Source organism: Leopardus geoffroyi, chromosome C1 (genome assembly GCF_018350155.1).
Source record: "Leopardus geoffroyi isolate Oge1 chromosome C1, O.geoffroyi_Oge1_pat1.0, whole genome shotgun sequence".
NCBI classification, from domain to species: Eukaryota; Metazoa; Chordata; class Mammalia; order Carnivora; family Felidae; genus Leopardus; species Leopardus geoffroyi.
The window spans coordinates 179548022-179558146 of NC_059328.1; the positions used below are offsets into that span (position 1 = coordinate 179548022).

The 10125-nt window shown below is 34.9% G+C and overlaps 1 pseudogene; it reads left to right on the forward strand.

Annotated features, from left to right (window-relative positions):
- The first annotated feature begins 454 nt into the window (after positions 1-454).
- LOC123600059 lies at positions 455-562 on the forward strand (annotated as a pseudogene).
- The last annotated feature ends 9563 nt before the right edge of the window (positions 563-10125 follow it).

The window sequence follows — 10125 nt, forward strand, 5'->3', positions numbered from 1 at the left end:
AATTCGGGCTGAAGTTTGAAAGATCCACATTATTGTGTGTGTGCGTGTGTATTTATGTAACTCTTTTCCCAATATAATTTAATTCTAGTGAGGGTAAGGTTCATAGTTCTTTTGTTCGCTGCTCTGTACCTAGATCTAAGACCAGTACCTGAAGAGATCAGGTTTTCAAAGCATGTTGGGGTAATAACACATGTCTGACCTTTGAGATGCCTTCATTTCTCAAGCGAGAAAAATGACATTAATAGTAATTAACTTTATAAAAACATAGTGAGTCAGGGCTGGAAGCAAAATTCCTGGGTCTCAACTATTGGTTTTGTTCTATTGACATTTATTTACTGTAGTAGGTAATAAAAATCATAGTGGATTTTGCCAAGTGGTTAGCAGAGGAGAGGTAAGGGGTACAGATGTTGGTAGGGAAGGGTCTACATGTCATGATACTAATTTCGGAAGGTATATCGCTTCTCTGCCTTTTGGCTAAGAATAAGTGTAGTATCTGTTCTTATCAGTTTAATTTTGGAAGATACCACATATTCAGTAATGGATTTTGTTTTTCTTTCTCTTTTTTTTTCTCTTTTTTTGGCAAAACCTATTACATGAGCCAATTTGGCCTCTGCTTGAATATTTCCAGTGTATGGGCTTTCATTTATTTTGTGAAGCAGTTCACCGCTTTGTGGGAGAGTTTTACTATTAAAGAGCACTTATTTAATAATGAGCTAAAATCCATATAACTTTATTTGACCCCACTTCCATCCTCTGTAGTAAAACATAATATAAAAAGGCTCTTGACCACATGGGCCATATTGAATGGAATATACTCATCACATACTCATCACAAAAGATAATTTTGAGCTTGATAAATTGATGCATGTTATATATAATCATATAGATATATGCAGAATTTATGCAGAAACAATTGGAATAAATATATGTCTATTTATCAATCAGTCTATTTTGCATGTAGGAGGATGAATAATCCCATAAAAAGAGTTTTATAAGAAACTTTTTTATTAGAAAGAATTGAGATGGATGCAGGCAATCAGCAAACAAATAAAGATTTTCAGTATCCCATTTATGAGAAAGATAAATGAAAATGGGAATCCATTATCATAAATCATCAGAGCTAAATAAATATTTTCTTTATATTAGTATAATTTATAAAATTAAGCTTTATCTGAGTAAATTCTATTTACAGCTTAGCAAAGGACACAATGATGTGAAGTATGAAATATATTTTGAAATTCCTATACTGTATTTAAATCCTGAAACTGGGTAAAATATGTATATATCCAACTTCCGAAGCCTGATGCTTACATTTGAATGAGAATGAAAATCAATTATTGGTAGGGCTTTCAGGTGTACTGTGAAGGTAGAAGACCAGAAAAGGTACTGGAGACTTCTTAGTACTGAAATTTAAAATAAAAAGGAAATCCTCAACTTAGTAAAGCAGTTTGACTTTGAAGAATTAATTCTACAAAACTTACTTGGAGATTGAAAACTGCTTGGTAGCTGTTATTTATCATGACACTTTGATGTCACAGAAAATAATTATCTTGCCAATGTTTTATGTGGTAAGTTATACCTGATGCGTATGTAGTAAAATCTTTCTTGTGAAAGATGAAAAGAAGAAGAAGGAAACGTTAATGCATCTTCAGTTGCCCCATAGAAGGATCCAAATGGGAGTTCAACTTTCTAAATGTGTTTTTTTTTTAAATCTCTAATATCTTTACTAATTTTTGTGTCTCCTAAATCTCTCAGTCATCCAGAAGGATAAATTACAATGTTCCACTTTGTTAATGATTAAGTTGTCTTTAGAAAAGCAATTAATTTGTGACCCCCAAGTGTTCAGAACTTCACATTATAAATCTTTCAGTGGCTGGCCCAATTTTAGACTCTTGTCTCATCAGTGCTACCTAACACAGCTACTATATGAGTTTAGAATGACAAGAGAAAAAAAATGTCTTAAAGACACAGCCTCCTTTGCAACATATTCTGCGTACACTTAAAGATTTTCATGTCACGATCTCCAGCAAATTAAAATGTAACATTGTACATTTGGATATACAATGATCCCCCTTCCTCTGGGAAACAATACAATGTCATATACAACATGTTTTAGGCTTGAGGTGAGAAAATGAAACAGGCAATATTTTAACTTTAAACTACACACTTGCAGCTTATTTTTCAAACTATTTCCTAGAAGATCTTAAGGGTTTTTGAACAGATACAGAGGCACAAAGAATTTGTCATCTTACAGAGAGGCCATTTAAAAAACATAACACATGTCTCTAGCTCTGGACTTCCTAACAGTTCAAATTTACTTAGTAGGGAAAAAAATGCTTCTAGAGATTTCCAAATGAAGCTATAAAATGTTGCTTCTAATCATATATTTTACTCTATATAAAACGTATTTTTCTAATCCATTTGTCCATACACCTAATTGATTTAATCACTTATGGGATATTTTATACATGGATAAGTCTGCGAGCTAACTGCTAGTGTAAATGGGTTCTATAAACTATAAATATGCTCTCGATAAGTGTGGTGACTTCAATACAACTGTCATTATACATTAGCAAGGGCAGTATTGTTTAGCGGTGTTTTAAAAAATTTCATTGAAGTGTAATTGATATATAACACTATGTTAGTTTCAAATGCACAACATAATGATTTGATATTTGTATATAGAGCCTTTCTTAATAAATATTTCCAGTTCTGCCTGTGAGCAAATTGTCATGGAAATCGGCCTTCTGATTTTTTTCCATGTTCATATTTCATGTGTGAAAAGTCCATTAAAACTCCATTGCTACTACATAGTAATAAAGATTTATAAAACTACATCATTTAGAGTCATAATTTGTATATGCTTGTGCCATATTTTCTCTTTAAAGGGGGCAAGTGTTCTTTTTTTTTTTTTTTAATCCTTTTCCTCTTCAAGATGAGAATGAGGGAATTTTCAGTTGCATTCAAATAATTAAGTTTAATGTTTGGATGAGTGCTTTAAATTTATTATTCCAAACTACATATCTTAGGAATAAGAAAACTGAGGTAAATTTTAAAATGAACGGTTGGTAGACATACAACTCAATGTGGTAGACTAGAAACTTCTTAAATACGATCATTGTTTTAATTCTTCTTTCTATCATTATATATGGAACCTGACACATAATTGGCTTCAGTTAATATTGACAGTATAAATGAAAGCATAATTCAGACTGAATCATAATATCATATATGAGATCTAAAGAGTTTGACCCTATCTTTCATCAGAAGCTTCTGATGGACAATAGGAACAAAAATAGAAACATTAAAAATTAAAAAAAAACACTTTGTGTAACCTTGGCTTTAAATATCTTAGCAAATGGGGGTGTCTGGGTGACTCAGCTGGTTAAGCATCAGACTTTGACTGAGGTCATAATCTCATGGTTTGTGAATTCGAGCCTCACGTCAGGCTCGATGCAGACAGCTCAGAGCCTGGAGCCTACTTTGGATTCTGTGTCTCTTTCTCTCTGCCCTCCCTCGCTCACGCTCTGTCTCTCTCTCTCTCTGTCAAAAAAATAGACATTAAAAATTTTTTAAAAATAAATAAATACCTTAGCAAATGAAATAATCTTCATGTGTATAGAGAATTCTTCCTTTCTTCTCCCTGGGCTGCAACATTATAAAGTTCAAGTGAAAGCTCAAAGCTTTATGAGCACTCTCCATAGGATAATTCTTATGAGAAACCCCACAAAAATGTATCTACCAAGACATAGGGTTTGGACCCATCACTTTCCTACGCTGCATGAGCCCTTTCTGCTGGGTAGGATTCAGTCAGTAACTGAGCTGTTTTGGACATAGCCTTTTTGTTTTTACTGCATTCAATTTTTTTTTGAAGGTTGGACTTAAAAACATCACTATAGTTCTGCTATTCACATCTTCTGTTCTCACTTCTCTTAAATGCATTTTCCTTTTTTCTCCCAGCAACAATAAGATAATACAAATATTTAAAATTTTCAATTGGGTCATTATTTATCCAATAGGAAATAAATTTTGATTTTACCTGCCCTTCACATTTTCTACAATTTCACTTATAGGAACAGAGAATATGTTTTATACACTAAAACATCATATTTGATAATTCTGCAATAGTTATTAAGCACGCTTAAAGTTAGATACATTTCAAAAAACACATCCTGTCACTTATCTGAATTCAATATTTCTTTAACTTTTAAATGAAGAAATAATATAAACAACATTTCCAAATTACATATGTATTTTGAATGAAATTTTTCCCCTGGAGGGAGTCCCCAAGGTCCTATTAGCAGTCATCGCATTTAAAACACAATTAAACCAGCTTATGTTTTCTGATAAAATCATTAGAGAAAGTCTTCAGAGTCTGACTGTCTTTCAACCTAACCAGCCTGACATTATTCAGGGTATTTGAAACAAATTCATATTGCCTGAAATTGCAAATTGATTAAAGCATTCCTAGCCATTCCTGTATTGAGAAAACATGATATAATACTTAGTTTAGCTGTATTCCCCAAGACCTTTCCTTTCCTTTTGAAGCATTTCTAGCAAAAATGAAAAAGTTTGGATTGATTAAAAGCGAAACATTTCCTAATTTTGAGAAAGCAAGTAAATTATATTTTCTCCTTCCTAACATCCTGATTTGAGAGTTGAAAATAAACATGTAAAATAACTTGATAATGATTATTTTATGTTGTTAATATATCTCATATTATAAAATCTTTAAACTATGTCTTTGGGAGATGTCAAGAAGATCAATTGAACCCTTAGTCAATTTTGCTTCAGAGAACAGTGATTTGAAACCCAGGTGAATAGAGGCATCTCCTCTCTCCTTTGAGTTTGAAAAACTGAATATAAACTCAAAATCTTCAATGATGTGGGATTATTAGGTTTGTTTATACCCAACTTGGAGTGGAAGCACATAGTACATTTATGAAAAGAAAATCTGAATATATAATTTAGAAATCAACTCTAAGCCCTCAGGAGAATTCAAGATTGACTACGTGTTGACTAGTCCCAGAAGTTGGATTTGTACCTCTTTTCAGAAGGCTGACCTAACCTTCCACAATCTTTCTTCAATCCTAGCTCTACTGGCTCTTTTAATAGAGCTCACTCAGTCTCTTTTCCGTCTCTTTTCTGTGCCTTATTACTTGCACTATCACCAGATACGTTACTTGTATTTATTTCCATGTCTGTTTCCAACGTTAACAGTGAAGTCCTTGATGTGTATAATAGATGTTTCTTAGTGTGATGGAATTTAGCAAAACCGTCCAGTTAACAAATTCACACCCCCCCCCCAAAAGTCTGTTGCTTATCTGGAAAAAGAAGAAAACATACCTTAGATTTCCAGTTCATCAGCACAAAAGGACTAGGAAAATGTCCCATAGCATTTGTAAAACTGTATTTATGGAAAGCTGTTAACTTGCAGGATTCAGACAGGTGGTCTTAGCATATCTTCTAAAGTGGAAGAGAATATGCGTATCTGGATGAATTATAAGTCTTGTCAGCACATATTGGTTTCCACCTTCTCTTTTCATATTGGTATTGTTCCCTGTGCCTCCTGTCAAATGAGTAGTTAAACGTGGAAGGGTTAATTTATGAAAGCAAACACGAGACACTGTCAATATTAAAACAAAAACAACACTGTATGTGAATATAACATATCTCCCTCTCTCTCTAACACACGCACACTCCACATGTTTGGTAGAACAAAAGAGGAAATAATGAAGATCAGAGGTATTGAGGTTAAGAGACAGGAGGTATATATTTTAGATACTACAAGGATCATCAATACGTAAGGCTGTTTAAAAAATTATTTTCATCCAAAGCCAGAGACAAATATACTATTATTTCCACATGACTTCTGCCCTTTAAATCAGTCTTTCTTATCTATGCACCATAAATTCACTTTTCCAAAGCCTGTTAGGGCAATTATATTGCGCTAGTTTTGTGTCTTCTTTATTCTGACCATGTTTGTCACTATCTGTATCTTTTCCTAAATTACAGATTAACATCCATTTGTTAAGACTTTTTCAAATGCTGCTTTAACTTGGTCTCTCAGGTTTTTGCTCTCAATCTTCCCCCGTGCATTTGACTTAGCTCATCCTTCTGACTTTACATATTGCAGCTTGTTTAGAGCAGAGCTCAGCTAACCTTTTCTGTAAAGAGCCAGATTTAAGAAATGTTTTAGGCTTTTCAAAGCCATGCAGTCTCTGTCACAACTACTCAATGCTGTATTTGTAAGGTGAAAGCAACCATCGATGATATGGAACGCAATTAATATACCTGTGTTCCAATAAAATTCTGGCTAAAAATCATTCAACAGTTTAGTACTAACTTACTAATTTTAGTACTTATATAAATATGAAAAAAAAATAAATAATGCATTACGTACTAGTAATTTACAGGTACTTGGGATACATGTGTGAATAAACAGAATTGGTCCTGGTCCCTGTAGATATTACGGTATGAAAGAAAAATAATAAAATGAAACTTGCAGTGGAGTGTGAACATTATTATGATGGGAGAGGTGAGGAATAACTTGGTCTGAATGGGTCTGGGCTGTCAGAAAACCTTTCTGTGAGGAACAGATGTAACAGCTGGGATTTAAAAGCTAAAAATAGGTAGACCAGTTAATTTTACTGTGTTTAACTGAACGGTGCTTTCAAACTTGTTATTTCTTTGTAGGTGTGCTGTATTTTATATTACTCCATAAATTTGGACATCTGCTAGTTTCCTTCTTACCAATTTTTTGTCAGCAGAAAAGGGGGTATAAATCAGAGCAAGCTAAGTTATGCCGTCATAACAGACTAGCATGTATGTAGAACATACATGTATGTAGTGCACACATTGATCTTCCCAGTAATGATACATCTCACTGAGCTTAAAACTCTCCAGCTACAACTATTTGCATGGCTCCACCCAATTTCGGGGAGTCTAAAGTGAAATCTCATCATATATCTGGAAGATAGATTTCCCAAACTACTCTGTGAGAAGCATCAGTGTTTAACACATTACCTGGTTTGTGATTTCGGGGGTACTCCTTTTCTTTTTTTAATTTTTGTAATGTTTTTTTACTTTTGAAAGAGAGAGAGAGAGAGAGAGTGCAAACATGAGCAGGGGAGGGGCAGAGAGAGAGAGAGAGGGAGACACCGAATCCCAAGCAGGCTCCAGGCTCTGAGCTGTCAGCACAGAGCCTGACATGGGGCTCGAGCTCACAAACTGTGAGATCATGACCTGAGCTGAAGTCGGTTGCTTATCCAACTGAGCCACCCAGGCACCCCGGGGCGGGGGGGGGGGGGAGACGGACTCCTTTTCTTAGCACAATCACATTTTTTACACTGCTTAGAGCATGCTTCATTTGAATGTTTAAAACATTCTCAAAAATATTTTAAATTAATGTATTTTGGAGTCTATAGCCACAATAAAATTTAAAAAAAAATATGAGACTATAACGGGCAGCAGATTACTTTAGAGAATAGCATTAAGGAAATAAAAATGGTCAGATCATAGGATTTTATGATCACCGATATCTATGAATATGTAATACATGTATCTTATGTTTTAGTAATTTTTCAGAAGATCAGTAAATGAATGTTTACCTCATGAAATCATTAAAAGTGTGAAACAACATTGATTCATCTTAGTCATAGTATGTGATCTATTTTAAAAGATACATCACCACTTAAATGTACCTGTTGAATATTTGAGCACATATACAAGAAATAAGATGATTTGCATGAGCATTCTTATATATATACATTAAGTTTATTTATTTATTTTGAGAGAGAGAGAGAGAGAGAGAATCCCAAGCAGCCTACGCACTGTCAGAGCAGAGCCTGCCCGAGGCCAGGCTGGATCCCATGAAGCATGAGATCATGAACTGAGCCAAAATCAACCTCGGACACCTATTGACTGAGCCACCCAGGCACCTCAAGAATTCTTAGACTTTAAACGTTACGGAAACACTAAATACTGAGTAAAAAAATATGTAAAAATATATTAAGGAAACAAAAATCACTCGTGCTCTCATACCTAAACGTGGGCATCATGAGTATTTTGACATACAGCCAGTCATTTTTTTATTTATTGACATATTTTTAAGTAGAAATTATGTATAATTAAGGTATAAAACATGAGGTTCCTGGAACCACGGGAGCTGGCCTGGAGGCTGGGTCTGTGGGGACTGGCCTAGCTCTGTGTGGAGGCCTGGTGCTGAGGTCCAGTGTGACGTAGGTCGCTCGCTTCACTTCCCTGTAGGTGAGGGTGTCTCCTTGCGCTTTGCGGCCTGGACTTGGGTGAAGGGTGTATGGTGCAATGTTAAAGTGTCTTTCCTACCTTCCTCACTGTGTTTTTTCTTATGTCTTTTCTTATTTTTTTGCTCCACTCAGGTGCTGTAATTTCTTACAGGGAATCCTTACATCTTGTGAAGGCGTTTTCATGCATGGGTAGTTGTTCCAACTGATATTTCTGTGAGAGAACAAGCACTGGAAACTTCTATACTGACACCTCGCTGATGTAATTCACTCCTGTTGCCTTGTATTTTTTAAACTATTGCCATATGGCCAACATTTATAGCATCTTAATGGAATGCCAGAAGCATTTATTTTGCTCATGGATACTCAATGTGTCTGAGGATTCGTGGCTGGGAATTCCTATTCTGCAAGTGTTTGTTCCCAGGACCCCAGCTGAGGTGGCATCCTGTCTCCAGAAGTTCTCATGATAATGGCAGTCACATAAGACAAGAAATCCCAACTCTAAGGTGTATTTCAAACCTTCAACCCTTTCTTTTCTGCTAACATTTCCTTAGCTAATCGAGGCATATGCTGAGTTCAAATTCAAAGGAAAGGGAAACAGTCCTCCCATGAAGTTAAGGAGATGGGAGAGAATGAACAGTTTTCAACGATAATGTAATTTAACAACCTTCATGAATACTCATGTCCATTTAATGTGAAAATCATACCACTCCAATCCCAAGATGCCCCAAATCTCAGCCAATGCTGGCTGTGACTTGAATTCTAGAGTCTTGTATTTCCATCAATTCTAAGAGTAGCTTTTTGATGTGGAGACCTCTGATCCTCAAAAAAAGTTATCTGTTATATGGGCTCTCCCACAAACTCAATATAAAATGGTGATACCTGCATAGAATAAGAGAAATATGAGAACATTAGAAAAGTGGGAAATACAAAGAAAAGAATGATCTGTGGCAATTCTGAAGTCACATTGGGCATATGTTGCTAGGTCCTTCTATCCTGGTTTGGTTTGTGGAAGTGACCCAACAGCCCATTATTCTCCATGGCTCTTGCTTTGACCTCTGACAACTCTTTTCTTTTTCATCTTCCTCCTTGGCCATTTCTAAAAAAGTATTTAAATATTTACCTTTTATTTATGATGTCGAGCAGCTTTCTAAGCCTGTTTCTTTCCCATAGAATGTTCTAGGCCTAGAAATCTTTCCCTATAGGAAATACATGTCATTCTGATTTATTCCAGGCTAACGAAACTTTTTCTAATGCAGCTTTGTCAAAGTTATGTGGGTCTTCAATATAGGTATTCCCACCAAATCTATGTGCCATACCTTACGTTATCAATTATTTTTGAGACATAATATGCCCCTTTCTTTTATTGATACTTCTTTATAGGAGTCTTTTCCCATAGCAGAAAGAGTCCAGTAGATACCAGCTTTTTACTTTTAGATCTTCATAAAGGATATCAGAGCCACGCTTTGAATTTTTTTTTTTTTTTAACTTTGAGGCCATGCTTTATTGATAGCATCCTGAATATAGTCTGTCCTAAGATTTTGTCCCTTTGCCTTTATTTTGAGAATCTTTTACTGGTTCAAGATATAAGAGATTATAATCTTCTATTTCCAACTAAAAAAATTCTAGAATGTAGGTACTTACTGTATTTACACTTAATTCTGCTGTCAATATTTTAGGTAATACCGTATCAAAATACAGATAATAAGAGCCAGTACACATTCTTTCCAATATTCTGTCTATAAATCATCATGTCCAAGTCTACAAGTTCAAAAGGTACCATCTCAGAAGGTGCAGCAGGCTGTGGTTTGCCAAATATTTCACCACTATATTACAATTCAGGTCATAATTTTTCTTAACA